This window comes from Schistocerca cancellata, chromosome 2, assembly GCF_023864275.1.
Source record: "Schistocerca cancellata isolate TAMUIC-IGC-003103 chromosome 2, iqSchCanc2.1, whole genome shotgun sequence".
NCBI classification, from domain to species: Eukaryota; Metazoa; Arthropoda; class Insecta; order Orthoptera; family Acrididae; genus Schistocerca; species Schistocerca cancellata.
The window spans coordinates 1061642783-1061664951 of NC_064627.1; positions in this window are offsets into that span (position 1 = coordinate 1061642783).

Here is a 22169-nt window from a genome sequence, read left to right on the forward strand (position 1 = left end):
ACATCGTACTTTAGAGAAATTAAACATAGACTATGCACGATATCCAGTACTTATTCAAATAGCAAAGGAATTGTTAACATACATTAAAAATAATTACGTAAAGTGATAACCGGTTTGTATTACTTTGTGTCAACGCCTACGAGATGTCGACTGTAGTAAAATTATGTTCAGTAGGCGTCCATAAGTTCTGCAAATTACAGAACAAAAAAGGAAGAAGCATCTTTTAAAAAACCGAAATTAGTAATGTTATTAAAACAAACTGAAAACATGTGTGTCAATGTGTTGAGATAGTTGAAATGGCGGCCATTATACGTGTTCTCGTAGCGACTATGACTGAGGCGTTGTATATAAGGGATAACAAGCAGCTGACTATGAATTGCTAATTGTGATAATTGACCACAAGCTGACTTTATTTCATAGGAAATCGGAGAAGCATTCCCAAAAATGTGTGCTTCTCGATATCGTTTGCTCGTTCAGTTGCGCGATATCTGGAGCTTTATTATGACAAAAGATCTCCATCTCTTCCAGAAGGTCGAGGAGGCGACCTTTTTTACCCTTGTGCAACAACTTCAATTACGATGTCAAATCTATGTTGTACTCTCTGATCGTAATGTGAAAAAATTTTAACTTCTGGCACTGAAGATGGTCACTCAGTGACAGAAAATCGATTTTGCGATAGTAAAAAATATACGACCAATGCTGTCTCTTTTTTCAAGTATACCAACTGTAAGTTGCACTCGTTTTCTGATTTATAACAGGCAGTGATCTAGCAGCTTCGGTTGCTTATCAGTCGATGTTTGTGCAGGTTCACCTAAGCTCAAAGATTACGCCTGAGTCGACCGTGTAGAGGAGAGCACAGCTGCTGTCAGACCTCGCAGCTTTTTCCCCGCACGACGTAGCAATCCTAACGCATTATTTTCCTGGTACGGTTCTTACTCCACGAGACAGATCGGCCGCGGCGTTCCATCCGAGCCGGGAATCCCAGGACTAATTAAATCCGGACGACCGATAGCAGATAGATTCACTCTGCAGGGACCCGCGGTCCCCTAACGAACTCCAGCCCGCTTTTTATTCTTCTGGGACCGCGCCCTTCTCCTCTTTTGTTATTTTCCAGAAAACAACCGTCTTATTCGCGACTTCCTTAGGACGAATGCAGTGCACGACAGAATGAGCCTTCAGACTGCTCATGAGAGCGTACGTAAATTTTCCAACTTTCATCTTGCAATTAATATATTGCGTTCAGTGCGAAAATTACAGTGACTAAACGCGTGCTATTTTTACACAGTAAGCATAAACTGGATGATTTGGAACCATAGTCAGTAAATGCGTTATACGAGGTTCATTCAAGTTCTAAGGCCTCCGATTTTTTTTCTAATTAACTGCTCACCCGAAATCGATGAAACTGGCGTTACTTCTCGACGTAATCGCCCTGCAGACGTACACATTTTTCACAACGCTGACGCCATGATTCCATGGCAGCGGCGAAGGCTTCTTTAGGAGTCTGTTTTGACCACTGGAAAATCGCTGAGGCAATAGCAGCACGGCTGGTGAATGTGCGTCCACGAAGAGTGTCTTTCATTGTTGGAAAAAGCCAAAAGTCACTAGGAGCCAGGTCAGGTGAGTAGGGAGCATGAGGAATCACTTCAAAGTTGTTATCACGAAGAAACTGTTGCGTAACGTTAGCTCGATGTGCGGGTGCGTTGTCTCGGTGAAACAGCACACGCGCAGCCCTTCCCGGACGTTTTTGTTGCAGTGCAGGAAGGAATTTGTTCTTCAGAACATTTTCGTAGGATGCACCTGTTACCATAGTGCCCTTTGGAACGCAATGGGTAAGGATTACGCCCTCGCTGTCCCAGAACACGGACACCATCATTTTTTCAGCACTGGCAGTTACCCGAAATATTTTTGGTGGCAGTGAATCTGTGTGCTTCCATTGAGCTGACTGGCGCTTCGTTTCTGGATTGAAAAATGGCATCCACATCTCACCCATTGTCACAACCGACGAAAAGAAAGTCCCATTCATGCTGTCGTTGCGCGTCAACATTGCTTGGCAACATGCCATACGGGCAGCCGTGCGGTCGTCCGTCAGCATTCGTGGCACCCACCTGGATGACACTATTCGCATTTTCAGGTCGTCATGCAGGATTGTGTGCACAGAACCCACAGAAATGCCAACTCTGGAGGCGATCTGTTCAACAGTCATTCGGCGATCCCCCAAAACAATTCTCTCCACTTTCTCGATCATGTCGTCAGACCGGCTTGTGCGAGCCCCAGGTTGTTTCGGTTTGTTGTCACACGATGTTCTGCCTTCATTAAACTGTCGCACCCACGAACTCACTTTCGACACATCCATAACTCCATCACCACATGTCTCCTTCAACTGTCGATGAATTTCAATTGGTTTCACACCACGCAAATTCAGAAAACGAATGATTGCACGCTGTTCAAGTAAGGAAAACGTCGCCATTTTAGGTATTTAAAACAGTTCTCATTCTCGCCGCTTGCGGTAAAATTCCATCTGTTGTACGGTGCTGCCATCTCTGGGACGTATTGACAATGAACGCGGCCTCATTTTAAAACAATGCGCATGTTTCTATCTCTTTCCAGTCGGGAGAAAAAAAATCGGAGGCCTTAGAACTCGAATGCACCTCGTAATGTATCAAAAGAGACGAGGACATTTAAGAAAGAGTGAACCACTCACTTCCACCCGTATCCCTAATCCCTAGTTTCACACCCCATTCACGGCACAATCATACAACAGGTAATAACAACAGGACTCGTTAGTGCAATCAGATACGATTCAGTTGATGTTAGACTTAGAGGGGCGCTACACCTTGTAAGGGTTTTCTTTTATACAGAAAATTGTAATTTTGGTAATATTTTTGATGCCACGCGGAAAAGTAAAACTCCAATAGCATCTGAGTAATAGCGGGCAACATCCCTGCCGAAGAGGTTGCGTTGCGGGAGACTTAGTAGAACCTTTGCTTATGTGTAGAGCGCACACGCGTGTGTGTGTGTGTGTGTGTGGTTCAAATGGTTCAAATGGCTCTGAGCACTATGGGACTTAACTTCTGAGGTCATCAGTCCCCTAGAACTTAGAACTACTTAAACCTAACCAACCTAAGGACATCACACACATCCATGCCCGAGGCAGGATTCGAACCTGCGGCCGGAGCGGTCGTGCGGTTCCAGACTGTAGCGCCTCCGCCCGGCCACAAAGGCCGACCTGTGTGTGTGTGTGTGTGTGTGTGTGTGTGTGTGTGTGTGTGTGTGTGTGTGTCTTGGAGAGACAGATAGGGGGAATCGAGTTGTGCCTTGTGATGGAGTAAGATGTGTTTAGGCAATGCAGTGTGCCGGCAATAATTTACTTATATTATTTTTCATTTATGGAGAGATATTCTGTAAATTCCTTCAGAAGACTTCATAACGTAGTGTAATACCGAATTTGCCGAAACATACAAGCGTAGTAATTAATTTGGTCAGGAATTTAGAAGCGGAGAATTTTATGATAACGTAACAATGTGTGATTTACTTATTTTTCTTCAAAGATGGATAGCATATGTGTTTGTAAGAAAGTAATGAGAATTTGTTCAGGTTATTCGCTATTAGTGTAAAGTGAATTTTTGATATTTCACGAGTTAAAACATTTCGTGGGATGTAAAGTTTTGTCAATGCAGTTACTTGACTGTTTTCCGTCAATCAGCATTCATCTCTATATTTCAAGTTTCACAAATATAATTTTACTTTCCCGAGTTTTTCAGTAACAGAACTTTAATTGACAATGATCACTGGGGTAATGAGATTTAATAGCACAGAATTTTTGTGGATGTCTCTATACTTTAAAGCACGCGTTGCACATCGCGTTGCTAGTACTGTGAATATTTATTTTTTAACTAGCATAGCAGCAGCTGCTGCAGTAATTTTGAGATAGCAGCAGCACAGCATTTATTGATTCTTAGGCCACTTATCATTTATGTGTGATGCATTTAACATTCCAAGAGTGACATACTTTTCAGACAGGGCATTTTTGGTTGTTATTTATATTTCATATTTTTCTTGTAGTCAAGTTGCCTGTATTATTGCTAAGAGGACAGTTTTCTTAAATTTAACAGAACAGTACACAGTTTAATGTTGCAATTCTGATTAACTTTTGCGTAGCTCATCAATTTACAAGAATTATCAGATTACTTACGAACTTATACATGAGCTTAGGTATTTCTCTAATTATGAGTTCAACTTCACATTACCATACAGACAAAATATCAGTAAATATAACTAAACATTATCAGAAAAGAAAAGGTAATTAATCACTTTCAACCCTCATGCAGACAAAACAAAATCAAAATTACTTTCAAACACAGAGATGTTTCTTCCCTACCACCCATCAGTACCATTTAGCTATAAAGTTTCGCATTTGTGTACAATCGACGTTTGACAGCAAATGGGTGTAAAGAGCAGAGAATCACAATTCGCTGAAAAAAAATAATACTTTGTAACAGACAAATAAGAACAGCCTACTCACACGAGTCATGGACGAGCTCTTATCTAGCAAAAAGCAGTCCTTAAAGAGTCAAGTTTCCCAAAGTATAAATTACCACGGTATTCTCTTCTTAGTGACTGAAGTGCAAATGTGGAGTCTCAGTGACGTGTTTAAAACATAACGGAAAAGAACAGCGCGCCGGCCACGTCATCAGTGGGCAGTGAAATATCAAGAGACACGGCAAGTGATCGCATTGTTCAGATCTCTGCCACGAGCTGTTGCACCACTTCCAATTATTTCATTGAAACTCCACGTTTCTGCTTCGACGACGAATAAAGGAAGACCGTACGACCAAACAGTAACTTTGGTTTCGGGAAATGTGAATCTTAGGTACTGCAAGTGTTAGCTTCCATTCTTCCAAGCAAATGTTTTGCTCTTTGCCAAATGATACATCAGTTATAAGTCTGATGAATCTGTTCGTCGTAATTGCCTGTAACACGGTGTTCTTTACTCAGCAACTAATCGTCCTTTAATCTTTGCCTTTAAACGTTCGTATACAAAGATAAACGATCTTGATGAATGGTAGAACAGAAAGCTCTGTATTTGAAAATCATTTTTGTTTAGCTGCTCGAGCTTGTGATAATTTCATAATCGGTTATCGACACAAAATCGATCGCGGCACTGAGCAACAAAGTCCATGACCCCAAACCAAAATTTAGATGAACTGAATTGCATTCGTACTGGATATTACATGTTTATAACAACAGTACAACATTGCTGATTCTACAGATACCACACAATCCTTCCGCAATAATATTTTACCATTCGTGCAAGAAATCGATATTTCGATTGTTGAACGAGTGATCGCATCGTATTTTGCTACTATGAATTGAGGATCTATAATAGCTAACGACCATAACAGCAAAAAGGTTTCATGAGGGATCTACCCATCCGGCTAATTACAAAACTGTTTCACGAATTAACAAAGAAACGCGTGGTGCAGTATTAAAACGCAATTAGGCGATTGGTTTGAATAGAAACATTTACTCAGCAGAGTGTTTTGCCCATACAAGTGTAGCCCAAACGCATCAGCTGAATTAGTATTAGTGAAATATAAATCATGACATTAAATTCTCCATTACTTCGAAAGTATTACAGACTTGTAAAATCAAAGACTGATTTTGGAAACAGCGCGATTTTTTTTTTTTTTTTTTTTTTACGGTGAGACTTCACGCATATGTCCGTTGTTTTAAATTTCGTAAAAATTACATTTATTTTATTTTCCTAAGATAGCAGTCATCGCAGTGGAAATAATAGACGCAAGTATGGGTCTACCACATTTATATACATAACATATAATTTAATACGCAAAGGAAAAACTCTTTCAAGCTAATACTAACGTAAATTAAAATGGCGCCAGTATTCAGGCAGCTTAATTCTAAGCTTGCAGCTTGCACCAACTTCAACTACTTACATTAATCTCATTAACTGCCAGCAGCGCTACAGTGAAGTAGCCAAGTCCGAATTCATGTCTGGCACACTGCTGTGTGCAGTTAGCCGGTAATGCGTGATGCTCATTACACAACTGAGCGTCAACGCAATTGAAGCGTGGTGCACAGTACTTGGGTACCACATCCGTATGCTTGCGTTCGTGAATGAAATGTCAAACTACAGACACGAACGGAAGTGTGTCAGCGAGCTGATTCTTTTCTACTGTTCTCGTCTATCTGCAAGCATGAATGAGAAAGGGCCAGGGTCGTTACAGAGCAGGTTTGGTTGCCAACAAGACATTTAGTAGCAACAACCACGTGTTGAGTGACATTTGTGTTCAACTTGTTGTCTGCTTCATGGTTTTCAGCGACGGAACAACGACAACCTCTGTCAGACCACTGCCCTCGCCGCAATGTTTGAGAGGACTTCCTGGAAGCAGCCCGAGTTTGCAACATAATCTGTGATAACCGCAGGCTTCTCGGAAGCAGGGTTCGGAGAGGAAGAGACAGGCTCCTGTGAACACCTGCCCTGCTTCTTTGCGGTGTACCACAGCGGTTCTAGGAAGCCAGCAGGGAGCCGTCCTTGAGGCTACGCCGGTGTTCTGTTAACACTGCGGCGAGACCGAATATACTCATGGTATTGACAGGATGGCAACATAGTGAAAGAACTGGAAGCGAGGTGTGGCAAAGCTAATGCAGTGAGCGCTCAGCTACGATCTACTCTCTTCTGCAAGAAGGAAGTCTGTACCAAGACTAAGTTATCTGTGCACCGTTCAATCTTTCGACCAACTTTGTTGTATGGGAGCGACAGCTGGATGGATTCAGGTTACCTTATCAACAAGGTTGAGGTTACGGATATGAAAGTAGCTAGGATGATTGCAGGTACTAGTAGATGGGAACAATGGCAGGAGGGTGTCCACAATGAGGAAATCAAAGAAAAACTGGGAATGAACTCTATAGATGTAGCAGTCAGGGCGAACAGGCTTAGATGGTGGGGTCATGTTACACGCATGGGAGAAGCAAGGTCTACATCTACATCTACATCTACATCCATACTCCGCAAGCCACCTGACGGTGTGTGGCGGAGGGTACCTTGAGTACCTCTATCTGTTCTCCCTTCTATTCCAGTCTCGTATTGTTCGTGGAAAGAACGATTGTCGGTATGCCTCTGTGTGGGCTCTAATCTCTCTGATTTTATCCTCATGGTCTCTTCGCAAGATATACGTAGGAGGGAGCAATATACTGCTTGACTCTTCGGTGAAGGTATGTTCTCGGAACTTTGACAAAAGCCCGTACCGAGCTGCTGAGCGTCTCTCCTGCAGAGTCTTCCACTGGAGTTTATCTATCATCTCCGTAACGCTTTCGCGATTACTGAATGATCCTGTAACGAAGCGCGCTGCTCTCCGTTGGATCTTCTCTATATCTTCTATCAACCCTATCTGGTACGGATCCCACACTGCTGAGCAGTATTCAAGCAGTGGGCGAACAAGCGTACTGTAACCTACTTCCTTTGTTTTCGGATTGCATTTCCTTAGGATTCTTCCAATGAATCTCAGTCTGGCATCTGCTTTACCGACGCTCAACATTATATGATCATTCCATTTTAAATCACTCCTAATGCGTACTCCCAGATAATTTATGGTATTAACTGCTTCCAGTTGCTGACCTGCTATTTTGTAGCTAAATGATAAGGGATCTACCTTTCTGTGTATTCGCAGCACATTACACTTGTCTACATTGAGATTCAATTGCCATTCCCTGCACCATGCGTAAATTCGTTGCAGATCCTCCTGCATTTCAGTACAATTTTCCATTGTTACAACCTCTCGATACACCACAGCATCATCTGCAAAAAGCCTCAGTGAACTTCAGATGTCATCCACCAGGTCATTTATGTATATTGTGAATAGCAACGGTCCTATGACACTCCCCTGCGGCACACCTGAAATCACTCTTACTTCGGAGGACTTCTCTCCATTGAGAATGACATGCTGCGTTCTGTTATCTAGGAACTCCTCAATCCAATCACACAATTGGTCTGATAGTCCATATGCTCTTACTTTGTTCATTACACGACTGTGGGGAACTGTATCGAACGCCTTGCGGAAGTCAAGAAACACGGCATCTACCTGTGAACCCGTGTCTATGGCCCTCTGAGTCTCGTGGACGAATAGCGCGAGCTGGGTTTCACACGATCGTCTTTTTCGAAACCCATGCTGATTCCTACAGAGTAGATTTCTAGTCTACAGAAAAGTCATTATACTCGAACACAATACGTGTTCCAAAATTCTACAACTGATCGACGTTAGAGATATAGGTCTATAGTTCTGTACATCTGTTCGACGTCCCTTCTTGAAAACGGGGATGACCTGTGCCCTTTTCCAATCCTTTGGAACGCTACGCTCTTCTGGAGACCTACGGTACACCGCTGCAAGAAGGGGGGCAAGTTCCTTCGCGTACTCTGTGTAAAATTGAACTGGTATCCCATCAGGTCCAGAGGCCTTTCCTCTTTTGAGCGATTTTAATTGTTTCTCTATCCCTCTGTCGTCTATTTCGATATCTACCATTTTGTCATCTGTGCGACACAGGTTACCCAAGAGACTCATGGATTCAGCAGTAGAGGGTAGGAGGAGTCGGTGCAGACTGAGGAGAAGGTACCTGGATTCGGTTAAGAATGATTTTGAAGTAATAGGTTTAACATCAGAAGAGGCACCAATGTTAGCACTGAATAGGGGATCATGGAGGAACTGTATAAGGGAGGCTATGCTCCAGACTGAACGCTGAAAGGCATAATCAGTCTTAAATGATGATGATGATGATGATGATTGACTTTGAAAGACACCTTCACCTCAAACCTCACCACGCTGTTAGGAGGAATGTTGGTGGGGTAAACACTACGGTCCCACAATCAATCACTTTCCAGCGGATTATGGGGTAAATCAAGGATAGATGGCTACGATTTTTTGAAAAGCCAGTTTCACAACTTAATACATAAGAACAACCTGGATCTTTGCATAAATTGCTGTTTCAATTAATGACGAATAAAGTCGACTTTGTTTACAAATATGTACCAAATTTCATATTAGTTATAAATCTTAAGAAATATTTAACACTTGGCCATCTCACCCGAGTATCAGCATTACATGGCCAGACATTTACATCTACATCAAGATGATTACTCTGCTATTCACAATTAAGTACCTGGCACAGGGTTCAATGAACCACCCTCAAGCTGTCTCTCTACCGTTCCACTCTCGAGCAGCGCGCGAGAAAAACGAGCACTTAAAATTTTTCTGTGCGAGCCATGACTTCTCTGATTTTACCGTGATGATCATTTCTCCCTATGTAGGTGGGTGCCAACAGAATGTTTTCGCAATCGAAGGAGAAAACTGGTCAATGAAATTTCATGAACAGATCCCGTAGCAAAGAAAAAAGCCTTTGTTTTAATGATTGCCACTCAAATTCACGTATCATGTCTGTGGCACTATCTCCCCTATTTCGCGATAATACAAAACAAGCCGCCCTTCTTCGTACTTTTTCGATGTTATTCGTCAGTCCCACCTGATGCGGATCCTACGCCGCAGGCCGACCGTTGTGGCCGAGCGGTTCTAGGCTCTTCAGTCTGGAACCGCGCGACCGCTACGGTCGCAGGTTCGAGTCCTGCCTCGGGCATGGATGTGTGTGATATCCTGAGGTTAGTTACGTTTAAGTAGTTCTGCGTTCTAGGGGACTGATGACCTCAGATGTTAAGTCCCGTAGTGCTCAGAGCCATTTTTTAAAGTTACACGGCACTTAAGTAATTAATTAATGAAGGAATATTCTGCCTATTAGGAGGACTTCAATTAAAAAACACTTCAATATAACCCTCACCGCACAGCAATATCCCAGATTAGGGTGGACAAGCGTGGTGCAAGCAGTCTCTTTAGTAGACCTGTTGCACCTTCTAAGTGTTCTGCCAATGAGTCTTAGTCTTTGGATTGCACTACCCACGACATTATCTATGCGATCGTTTCAATTTAGGTTATTTGTAATTGTAATCCCTAAGTATTTAGTTGAATTTACAGCCTTCAGATTTGTGTGACTTACCGCGTAATCGAAATTTGATGGATTTCTTTTACTACTCATGTGAATAACTTCACACTTTTCTTCATTCAGGGCTAATTGCCACTTTTCCCACCATACAGATATCTTATTTAAATCATTTTGCAATTCGTTTTGGTCATCTGATGACTTTACAAGATGGTAAATGACAGCATCATCTGCAAACAATCTAAGTCGGCTACTAAGATTGTCTCCTACGTCGTTAATACAGATCAGGAACAACAGAGGGCCTATAACTCTTCCCTGGGCAACACCAGATATTACTTCTGTTTTACTCGATGACTTTTCATCTATTACTATGAACTGTGACCTCTCCGACAGTAAATCACGAATCCAGTCGCACAACTGAGGCGATATTCCATAGGCACGCAGTTTGGTTAGAAGACGCTTGCGAGGAACGGTGTCGAACGCCTTCTGGACAAACACTTTAAAAATGTTTTATTGAATATCTCGATGTAAAAAATTATTCATAAAGACATTAATTGTAGGTAAATTATAACTTAAACAGAACCTCGTTTGTGAAAAGCTCTTTAGAGTTCTAGAATTTTTTCAGCATTTTTATTAACTCGTAGGAACATGCCAGTTTTATTCAGAAAATAATGAGAAATCGTCTCAGTTATGCAGTTTGTTGAATCTAGTGATGGCACACATCAACATATGATTCATGTAACCAACGCCTACAACTGACACACTGAATTCAATCAAGACTTTTACTTTTTTTTTACCTGTTTTTGAGTAGTCTTTGCCGCGTCCTCTTCTTCAACAAGTTTGTCATTTGACGAGTCTGGACTGTCTGAAGTACCTTTAACCTTCCTAATCCGAGCCTTTTTCATTAGTTTGTGTTTCAATATTTTCTTTTGACGTCAGGCTTTTAGCTTTAATTTTTCTAGGCCTACGTGACTCTGAGGTTCGGATGTAGTTGACAAAGGTGAAATATTTTTCAGAATTTTTGTAAGGATAACTTGGTTCGTTTCATTTGAAATCAAAGGCCAGATAGGTCTATCGTCTGGTCTTCTAGAAGGTCCTGGTAGAGGTAACGCCCCTCTTCTTTCATGGGATTTTTGGTCGCATTTCTTCATTTTTCATCATTAAACTTATGTTTTAGGCCAAACTGCACACCAATATCATAAGATACATTTCGTGCACAGTCCCTCGTTAATAGAAACCATGAGACTTCAGTTTCTTTTATGTGGTGGACGAGTCACAATTAATTAGCTGAACCCAAACAAGAACTAAGACCCATTGGAATTTTGGAATCACATCTGGCCTTTAATTTCCTCTCAAGAGTTTTCCTCGGAATATTAAACTCCATGGAAGTTTTTTCCCCAGAATAACCATCGTTGTTTACTTTGTCATTAGCATTTTTAAGGTCTTCTTCTTTCCATGTTCCCCTAGAAGAGTCAATCATCCGAATGTATTTATTTAGCATCTGGAAAGAAAACGATACCATCAAACTTTAATATTTAAAACGTTTATGGAATGATCATCCATCCCGCTGACAGTATAGCCATCTCTCCCGACCAGCCGAGAGAGACGCCCATAGTGCGTCATCAAACATGGTGGTCGCCATGTCCGACAAAATCTACGTACCGGTATGCCGTTAGACCTAAACAACTGTAAAACTAAGGTTTTCGTCGCTACTCACAGCCTAAGTTACAGTATGTTTAACTCGAATAATTTCATGGTATACTGAAAACTAAAATCATGGAAATTACTTACTTTTAGTTGAAATAGGGACTCATGCAGAGTAGTAACAATCACTCACGTTACTGACTACCAATTGACCGGCAGCGCTGTACAGCGAATCGTGGAAGAACTACAGGCGTTGGCCATCTCTCCCATATGGTCGTCTATCCCGTATTTACCCTACGCTGTTTTGAAGCTTCCTGGTGGATTAAAATTGTTCGGGTGGAATACAAACAGCGGAAAATGAGTAGCCTCATGAAGACAAGTACAAAAGTCGTCGAAATTTCGCATAAAATGAAAATGACAACTCATCTGTAAACCCAAAAACTCGTAAAGCACCGATTTACCCGAGAAATCCTCAACGATAAAAGCCCTTCAGGACTCGTTGAAAACAAACCGAGTTCATATCCCGAATAAGGGCGTCTGCAGAGACTTATCCTAATAGACATGAGATTCTTAAGCGATTTCTGCCTGCGCGGTTTTGGAGGATTTATACCTTGATACCTCAGGATGAACACATCCCTCTATTTTAGTCAAGTTATCTGCCCTTTGATTGTGGCACGCCCTTTGATTGTGGCACCATACACAATCATTAACCTGGCTCCAGGGAGGTAGGGTGCCCTTCCCCGTTCCTCCACTGGGGTAATTCCTGTCTGGCGCGTCCACGTCGCGGGGGTGGGCATCCTACACTTCAGTAGGCCGGAGTGCTAGGATGGCTGAGTTCAGGCAGGGACCCAATCCCGTGGGGTATAACACGGAACCCACGCCCAGGGTTACGGGTGAAGATTTTAATGGCAGCTACGGCGGAGAAGGAAGACTTCGGAACGGCGTAGCTGGCAGATGAGGCAACCCTCCTTTCTGGGGATGAAATGAGAAGGGAACCACTGCCTTGTGGTGGAGGAGAAACTCCAAAGGCTAAGGGAGACAACCCCAACAGAAAATCCTTTCTTGCGTTAGGCCTAGCAAGCCAGTAGGAAAGTCTTCATATATTGCTTTCAAAACACAGACGAGCCTCGGAACGAACCACTCAGGATTTGACCCCACTGCTTCTTCAGGTACTGGTGCAAATGATGGGAGACCTGATGATATTCATCAGTACAAGAAGATGAAACCAACTGGACTAAAAAATAACCTAAATATTGGCACCCTTAATATATTAACCCTCAATGGAAAAATGGAAGAAATGACAGATGTACTAACAGAGAGGAAGTTAGATATATTGGGATTAAGCGAAACAAAGTGGAAGGGAAAAGGTGAGAAGAATTTGAGAGGAGGAGGAAAACTGTACTGGAGTGGGAATAACAGGTCTGGAAGAAATGGTGTGGCAGTGATGGTGAATAAGAATGTACAAAGCTGTATTGAAAATATGAGATATATATCAGACAGGATCATAATCTTAAACCTGAGATTCCAAAAAGAAACACTAAAAGTAATCCAGATTTATGCACCTCAAGTGGAATGTAGCGAAGAAGAGAAGATGGACTTTGAAAATGTGTTAGAAAACCATATAGAGAGTGCTAATATAGTGATGGGAGATTTTAATGCACAGGTAGGCAAAGACAGAAAGGGATTTGAGCAAGTATTGGGATGTTTTGGATATAGAGGCAGAAATGAAGAAGGGGAAAACTCCTGGATTTGTGCCACAGGAATGGAATGAAAACAGCAAACAGCTGGTTTATGAAGAGAGAAAGTCATGTTATCACCAGATGCAGTTGGGATGGAAGAACGAAGAGTGTAATTGATTATATTCTAGTAGATAGGGAATGGGGAGAGAAAGTAACAAATGTGAAGGTAATTCCAAGTGTGAGTGCAGATGGAGACCATAGATTACTGGTGGGAGAATGGAAAATGAATCAGTGTGTGAAAAATAGAAAACAGAAGAAAGTGATGAAGATACGGGATTGGAAATTGAAGGAGAGTGAATGTGCTGAGAAGTACAGAGAATTAATCACACAAAAATTTCCAAATGAAGTTTTCTGCGATGTAGAAAAAAGAATGGAGTTTATTCAAAGACACTTTAGTCGAAGCAGCACAAAAAGTATGTGGCAGAACATCTGGAAAGGAAAAAATAAGACACACAAGTTGGTGGGATGATACCACAATCCAAGCAGTTAGAAGAAAAAATGGAGCATGGATAAAATGGTGGAAAACTAAAAATGACGAAGACCATAAAAGACATATAGAGGAAAAGAAGAAGTGCAAAGAAATAGTGGAAACAGCAAAGAAAAAGGCATGGGAAGAGTTTACAAAAAAACTTGAAGATGTGAAGAGTAATAAGAAAATGTTCTATAAAATGATGAAAAATAAAAGAAAGGCTTCTGAAGTACCAGTAAAGATGGAAACAGAGGACGGTACCATTATTGAAAATCCAGGGAATATAAAAGATCTCTGGAAAGAACATTTTAAGAAGCTGTTAAACGCAAAGGAGCAGGTACGTGAGGAAACAACAAGTAATGGAGAAATTGAGAGAAGTTGGGAAGCAGAATTAGGACAAATTACACGGGAAGAAATGGAAAAAGCTGTGAAGAAGATGAATGGGGGGAAAGCCCCAGGACCTGATGAAGTATCAGTGGACATGATGAGCAGCAGGTCCAGTGGGAATGCAGTGGCTGTATAGAGTACTATCAAGCGTGTGGAGGAATAGTAAAATACCTGACGACTGGAGAACAGAAGACATTGTTCCCATCTTCAAGAAAGGCAATAAAAGACTTTGTAAAAACTACAGAGGAACAACCCTCATGAGTCATACAGCCAAGATTTTTGAAAGAATGTTACTAAATCGAATAAGTGAAAAGATAGAAAAGGAGATGAGTGAAAAACAGCATGGGTTTAGGAAAGGAAGAAGCACGATCGACCTGATATTTTCTGTCCGTCAACTGATGGAAAAAAGTTGGGAGTATAACAAAAGGGTGATAATGGTTTTTATAGACATAGAAAAGGCATATGACTCAGTTGACAGGGAAAGACTCTGGGAAGAACTGAAGAAGATAGATATAGAAGATGGATACATTAATGTTATAAAGACAATGTACAGAGGCCACAATTGTGGAATTAGAACACCATTGGGGAACTCTGAATACTTCGAAATAAGACAAGGACTTAAGCAAGGAAGTATTCTATCTCCTGCGCTTTTTAATGTTGTGATGGAGGGAATAAATAGGGCAGTTAAAGATATAGTAAAAGAAAAAGACAAAAAGATTATTTTTGCAGATGATATGGTAATATGGGGTGATAAAGAGGTAGATGTACAGTTACAGCTTGATGCGTGGAAGGAAATAATGGAAAGGTATGGATTAAAAATAAATAAAGATAAGAATGAAGTAATGGTATTTGGAAGAGAAAAAGGAATCAACGGAAATATTACCTTGAATGGAGAACCCCTCAAAGTGGTAGAAAGTTTCACTTATTTAGGGAGTGAAATATCTAGGGATGGTAGAATAACTAACGAAATTAATAGGAAGTTACAGAAGGAAGGCAATTTCTACAAAACAATAAAACACTTTATTTGGAATAATGAAGTTTCAGAAAGAGCAAAACTCCTTATGTATAAGAATTATTACATCCCTATTGTCACCTATGGTGGAGAAACATGGACAATGACAGAAAGGGACTGGAGCAGACTGCAAGCAGGGGAAATGAAATTTCTCAGAGCAGTTAAGGGAAAAACAAGAATGGACAGAGTAAGGAATGTAGAGATTAGAAAGGACCTCAAACAAGAAAGTATGAGAGAATAAATTGAAAGAAAGAGATTAAGATGGTATGGGCATGTTAAGGGGATGCATGGGCAGAAGAACTAAAGATGGATGGGAAAAGACCTAGAGGGCGCCCAAGAACACGGTGGAAAATGGGAGTGAGAATATCTGTAGAAAGGAGAGGTGCGACCTGGCAGCAAGTGGAGGAAGAAAAGTGGTGGGAGGACCGAGCCAAATGGAGAGGACACGTCAGCACCCAGACCCGGCAGTAGCTGGAGCGGGATTCGGATATAGATAGATCTGTTCCACCTGTCTAAGCTTCAGTATTCTTTTGCAGTACCACTTTTCAAAATCTTCTATTCCCTTGCTGTCTAAACCGTTCACCGTCCACGTTTCACTTTCGTTCAAGGCTACATTCCAGGCTTCCCAACACATAAGTTTTTGTAAAATATTAATATATTTCTGTTCTTCAGGAAAGCTTTTTTTACACCATCCTCTTTGTGTTTTATATCAACATTATTCCGTTCTCGTCAGTTATTTAGTTGCGTAAATAGCCAAACATTTCTACGAATTTCAGCGTCTCATTTTATAATCTAATTGATTCAGAGTTACCTAACTTAATCTGACTGTAATCCATTACTCCTGTTTCACAGCTGTTGGTGTTCATCTTATACTCTCTTTAACATACACTGTCCATTCCGTACAACTGAGCTCCGTACTACTTTGCTGTCTGACAGAATTAGAATGTCGTGTAGAATCTGAAAATTTTTATTTCCTCTCACTGAACTTTAACCCCTTTTCTAAATTTCTTCTTCATTCCCTGTACTGTTTCGTTTATGCACAGATAACACGAAAAAAGGAGGAAGATTAGGGTTTGACTGCCCGTCGGTGTCGAGGTCATTAGAGACCGAAAACACGCTCGGGTTTGGGAAAGATGCAGTGTTATTTCCAACGATCCCAGCATTCGCCTAGCAGCTGAGGGAAATCACGTAAAACCCAATCCAGGCGGGACAGCAATTTGAATCTCATCCTGCCGACAACCCGTGCAGTGTTTCACCACTCGGACAGGCTACAAGTTTGTTTCACTCCATTTCCTTACAAGTTGGAGATAACCTTCCATTCTCTATGTTTCACGCTTGATATCTTGTTCAACGATAAACTGGAAACCGCCAACCATAAAGCAAGGAATATAGGCAAACGGTTATAAGACATTTTAGAACACAAGACGGCGTTATGGAGACCACAGCCCTTCATACGCTATCGGGCACTTACGATCTGAAACTGCTTATGTTTGTCTAGTCTAGAATGTTCAATTTTTTTTAAGAGTCATCAGTCTTCTGACTGGTTGGATGCGGCCCACCATGAATTCCTCTCCTGTGCCGACGCCTTCATCTCAGATTAGCACTTGCAACCTACGCTCTCAATTATTTGTTGGATGTATTCCCATGTCTGACTTCCTCTTAAGTTTTTGCCCTCTACAGCTCCCTCCAATACCACGGAAATCATTCCTTGATGTCTTAGCAGATGCCCTATCATCCTGTCCCTCCTCCTTGTCAGTGTTTTCCACATATTCCTTTCCTCTCCGATTCTGCGCAGGACCTGATCATTCCTTACCTTATCAGTCCACCTAATTTTCAACATTAGCACCACACCTCAAATGCTTGCTTTCTCTTCTGATCCGGTTTTCCCACAGTCCACGTTTCACTTCCATACAATGCTATGCTCCAAAGCTTTTTATGTCCTCCTTGCTCCATCCGTCATTGTTATTTTGCTGCCTATGTGGCAGAATTCCTTAACTTCATCTAGTTCGTAATCATCAATCCTGATATCAAGTTCCTCTCCGTTCTCATTTCTGCTACGTCTCCTCACTTTCGACTTTCTTCGATTTACCCTCAGTCCATATTCTGTACTCATTAGACTGTTCATTCCGTATCGTGTAGTTCTTCTTCACTCTCGCCCAGGATAGCAATGTCACCAGTGAATCGTATCATTAATATCCTTTCACCTTGAATTTTAACCCCACATCTTAACCTTTCTTTTATTTACATCATTTCTTCTTCGACGTACAGATTGAACAGTATGGGTGAAAGACTGCATCCCTGTCTTACACTCTTTTTAATCCGAGCACTTCGTTCTGTGTCGTCCACTCTTATTATTCCCTCTTGGCTCTTGTACATATTGTATATTACCCGTCTGTCCCTATAGCTTTCCCCTATTTTTCACTGAATTTGCAACATCTGGTCCCATTATACATTGTCGAGCGCTTTTTCCAGGTCGACTAATCCTATGAACGTGTCTTGATTTTTCTTTAGTCTTTCTTCCATTGTCAACCGCAAATGTTTTACCTTTCCCAAAGCCAAACTGATCGTCGTCTAACACATTATTCAGTCATTATAAACGATGTATTAAAGAGCAGCACACAAATCCAATGTAAATGGTGTTTTAAGGCAACCTTCATCTAGATCTTTAATGAAGAAACCGTATAGTATTATTTCAGATGGAAAATGAGTAACTGCCTGCGAGGTATCCAACCCGGACTACTCACATGCATGTGTGAGCACATATCCTGGCTGCACGTGTCGCTGGCTATGCTGGGGATGCAACCAGTAGGTAACATGGTCCATGTTTTGATCCTAATGTACGTAATTAAACTGTTATTAAATGGAGAACTGTGGGGTGTGTGGAAACAGCTGCTCAGAATTAGAGAGTTTATGTTTTATTCACACAAAGCATGCGCCATCGTTTAACATCGCACAGCTACCGCGATGCACACTTCTTCCTTCTTCCGCGCCATTGTGCGCCTGGTGAGGAGCTGTGTGTTGTGAGCTAGCACTGCAGTGTTACTAAGCTGCAGTGGAGCTTCTGTCCGTGGTAGTGAAACTTTTCCACTACTTCATACTGTAGTCTGTGACTTTACAAGAGACTATGATCCCGGTTTTTAATCCCTTTTTTTTTCCTTTATTGTAATTTTAATCACCTGATACAGGCGGGCTGGCAGCAGCATATTACGCTGCTCTGCAGCCTTAAATGAAACAAGAACATGACATAGAGGTGATACAGACAATACAATAAAAACGGCGGGCAAAAAAGGAGATACAAAAAACAATAAACAAGAAGCCGTTCACGCTGGACGCGAAAAAACAATAACACTTGGGACACGGCGCACAGAACACTGATGACGGCGACGGCACACGTGAAAAGTTGAGGCGTGACGGTGACAGAACACTAAACACAAATCGAGGCACACACACAACACACAGATGGCGATGATCTCCGGCGCGCGAAAGTCCACTGAGCGTGTACGAGTCCGGGGACCTGCCAAGAGTGGAGGAGGAGGAGGAGGAGGAGGAGGAGGGGTATGGGAGAGGGGAGAAAAGAGAGAAGAGATGCCATGGGCAGAGGAGAGAGGGGGAGGGAGGAAGGGGGAGGGGAAGCCCGGGGGAAGAGGGGGTGAGAGGAAAGAGAAGGGAAGGGAAGGGAGGGAGGGAGGGTGCCTAAAGGAAAGGACACAGGAAGTGGGGGGGAGGGTCAAAGTTGATAGGAGGGGTAGATGGAGGGGAGGAGGACATCATCAGGAAGGGGGAGCTGGCGGAAGCCACCTTGGGAGAGGGTAAGGAGGGTGGAGAGATGGAGACCAGGTGAGACGTGGGAATACAGGCGCGGCAGCGGGTGGGGGTGGGAGAGGATCGGGGAGACGAGTGGGTGAGGAGGATCAAGTTTACGGGAGGTGTACAGGATCCGTATCCTTTCAAGGAAAAGGAGGAGGTGGGGGAAGGGGATGAGATCATACAGGATCCGCGTGGGGGAGGGGAGACGGATGCGATAGGCAAGGCGGAGAGCATGGCGTTCAAGGATTTGGAGGGATGTATAAAAGGTAGGGGGGGGCGGAGATCCAGGCTGGATGGGCGTAACAAAGGATAGGGCGGATGAGGGATTTATAGGTTTGGAGGTTTGGAGGATTGTGGAGGGGTCCAGACCCCACGTACGGCCGGAAAGCAGCTTGAGGAGACGTAGGCGGGAGCGTGCCTCGGCTTGGATTGTCCGGAGATGGGGAGTCCAGGAGAGGCGACGGTCGAGGGTGATTTTAATCCCCTGAAACTTACCCCTTTATACGGAATCTGACCCAGATGTGAATAAACGCAAGTTAACTTTCCTTTTAAATTTCGTAGTGGCAAGTGTACTTTCTCATAGAGCAACGGAATAATTAAAGAGGTTAATAGGAGTTAAACCATGACTAAACTGAAAACATAATCCTTGCAATACATATCGTGCAAATGCTCACTGTACACTGATCAGTAAGAACATTATGACCACCGACCTCCTACCGATATAAACCCGTGCAAGCGATAGCAGCGCCACCTGGCGAGGAATGACTGCTAGTCAGACACACGCGCGGTGCCTGTAGTACCAGAGAGCCTGCTGTGTAGAATGGGGAAGGCACGCGATCTACCTGAGTTTGACCGAGAGCAGATCGTGATGGCTAACAGGCTCGGCACGAGTGTTTCGGAAACTGCAGCCTTACAAGGGCTGAATGCACCCCGCTTGCCAACAGTGCTCTGCAGACCCGGACGGTTACCCATCCTAGTTCTAGCCCAGCCCGACTGCTCTTAACATCGGTGATCTGACGGGGACCGCTGTTCCCACTGCGGCAAGGCCGTTGGCAAACGAACAGAAGAGTGTTTAAAATTTAATTTCTGTTTTCTTTCTCCCCATTGTGTTACTTGACAGTTATTGATCTGCTGAATTTGTTAGAGTAAACAATAATTCCTATTCTCCGTACAGAAGGGCACATTAAAACATGTGGCCTCTAGAGTTCATTATTAATACTATCGCACCTTACTGTACCTCATGTCGGTTATCTTACTGCAGTGCTAATTATTACATTAACAGATTAACATAGCTGCCAGCTTTGAGAAGAGGTTGTCAGTAATCATGTGGCAAGTATGGAGGGGTACCAAACCCTGGAAATTTTTAAACATTAGAAACCTGATTTAGGCTTTTAAAGTCTATATTTCACTTTCCGACCCTAAATCAAGAAGACCTATCTAGCCCTACTTTTACAGTAAGAAACTGTTACCAGTTACCGAAAGGACAAGGAAAGTCTAATTCCATGCATTTTTTACAAAACAATTTAAAAAAATCCTGCTTTCAAAAAAGACGAATAAAACCACCAAACACAGATAAAGCAACAAATTTTCCGAAAACTTCATTGGTCTATAAATACTCCAGGCACAGTTTAAAAATATTAAGGGAGGCGGCCATTACTACATAACACAAAAAAAAGTTTTCAATCATCCCGGTTCCCAGAACTACTGAAGGGAGACGTTCACTGTGGAAATTGTAACAGAGAGACAGTCCTTTTCACTATTCAGAGACGTCACTAAACCCGCCTTAAGATGTAAACGACCATGCATGAGCAGCGCTTATTACACTCCTGGAAATGAAAAAAAGAACACATTGACACCGGTGTGTCAGACCCACCATACTTGCTCCGGACACTGCGAGAGGGCTGTACAAGCAATGATCACACGCACGGCACAGCGGACGCACCAGGAACCGCGGTGTTGGCCGTCGAATGGCGCTAGCTGCGCAGCATTTGTGCACCGCCGCCGTCAGTGTCAGCCAGTTTGCCGTGGCATAAGGAGCTCCATCGCAGTCTTTAACACTGGTAGCATACCGCGACAGCGTGGACGTAAACCGTATGTGCAGTTGACGGACTTTGAGCGAGGGCGTATAGTGGGCATGCGGGAGGCCGGGTGGACGTACCGCCGAATTGCTCAACACGTGGGGCATGAGGTCTCCACAGTACATCGATGTTGTCGCCAGTGGTCGGCGGAAGGTGCACGTGCCCGTCGACCTGGGACCGGACCGCAGCGACGCACGGATGCACGCCAAGACCGTAGGATCCTACGCAGTGCCGTAGGGGACCGCACCGCCACTTCCCAGCAAATTAGGGACACTGTTGCTCCTGGGGTATCGGCGAGGACCATTCGCAACCGTCTCCATGAAGCTGGGCTACGGTCCCGCACACCGTTACGCCGTCTTCCGCTCACGCCCCAACATCGTGCAGCCCGCCTCCAGTGGTGTCGCGACAGGCGTGAATGGAGGGACGAATGGAGACGTGTCGTCTTCAGCGATGAGAGTCGCTTCTGCCTTGGTGCCAATGATGGTCGTATGCGTGTTTGGCGCCGTGCAGGTGAGCGCCACAATCAGGGCTGCATACGACCGACGCACACAGGGCCAACACCCGGCATCATGGTGTGGGGAGCGATCTCCTACACTGGCCGTACACCACTGGTGATCGTCGAGGGGACACTGAATAGTGCACGGTACATCCAAACCGTCACCGAACCCATCGTTCTACCATTCCTAGACCGGCAAGGGAACTTGCTGTTCCAACAGGACAATGCACGTCCGCATGTATCCCGTGCCACCCAACGTGCTCTAGAAGGTGTAAGTCAACTACCCTGGCCAGCAAGATCTCCGGATCTGTCCCCCATTGAGCATGTTTGGGACTGGATGAAGCGTCGTCTCACGCGGTCTGCACGTCCAGCACGAACGCTGGTCCAACTGAGGCGCCAGGTGGAAATGGCATGGCAAGCCGTTCTACAGGACTACATCCAGCATCTCTACGATCGTCTCCATGGGAGAATAGCAGCCTGCATTGCTGCGAAAGGTGGATATACACTGTACTAGTGCCGACATTGTGCATGCTCTGTT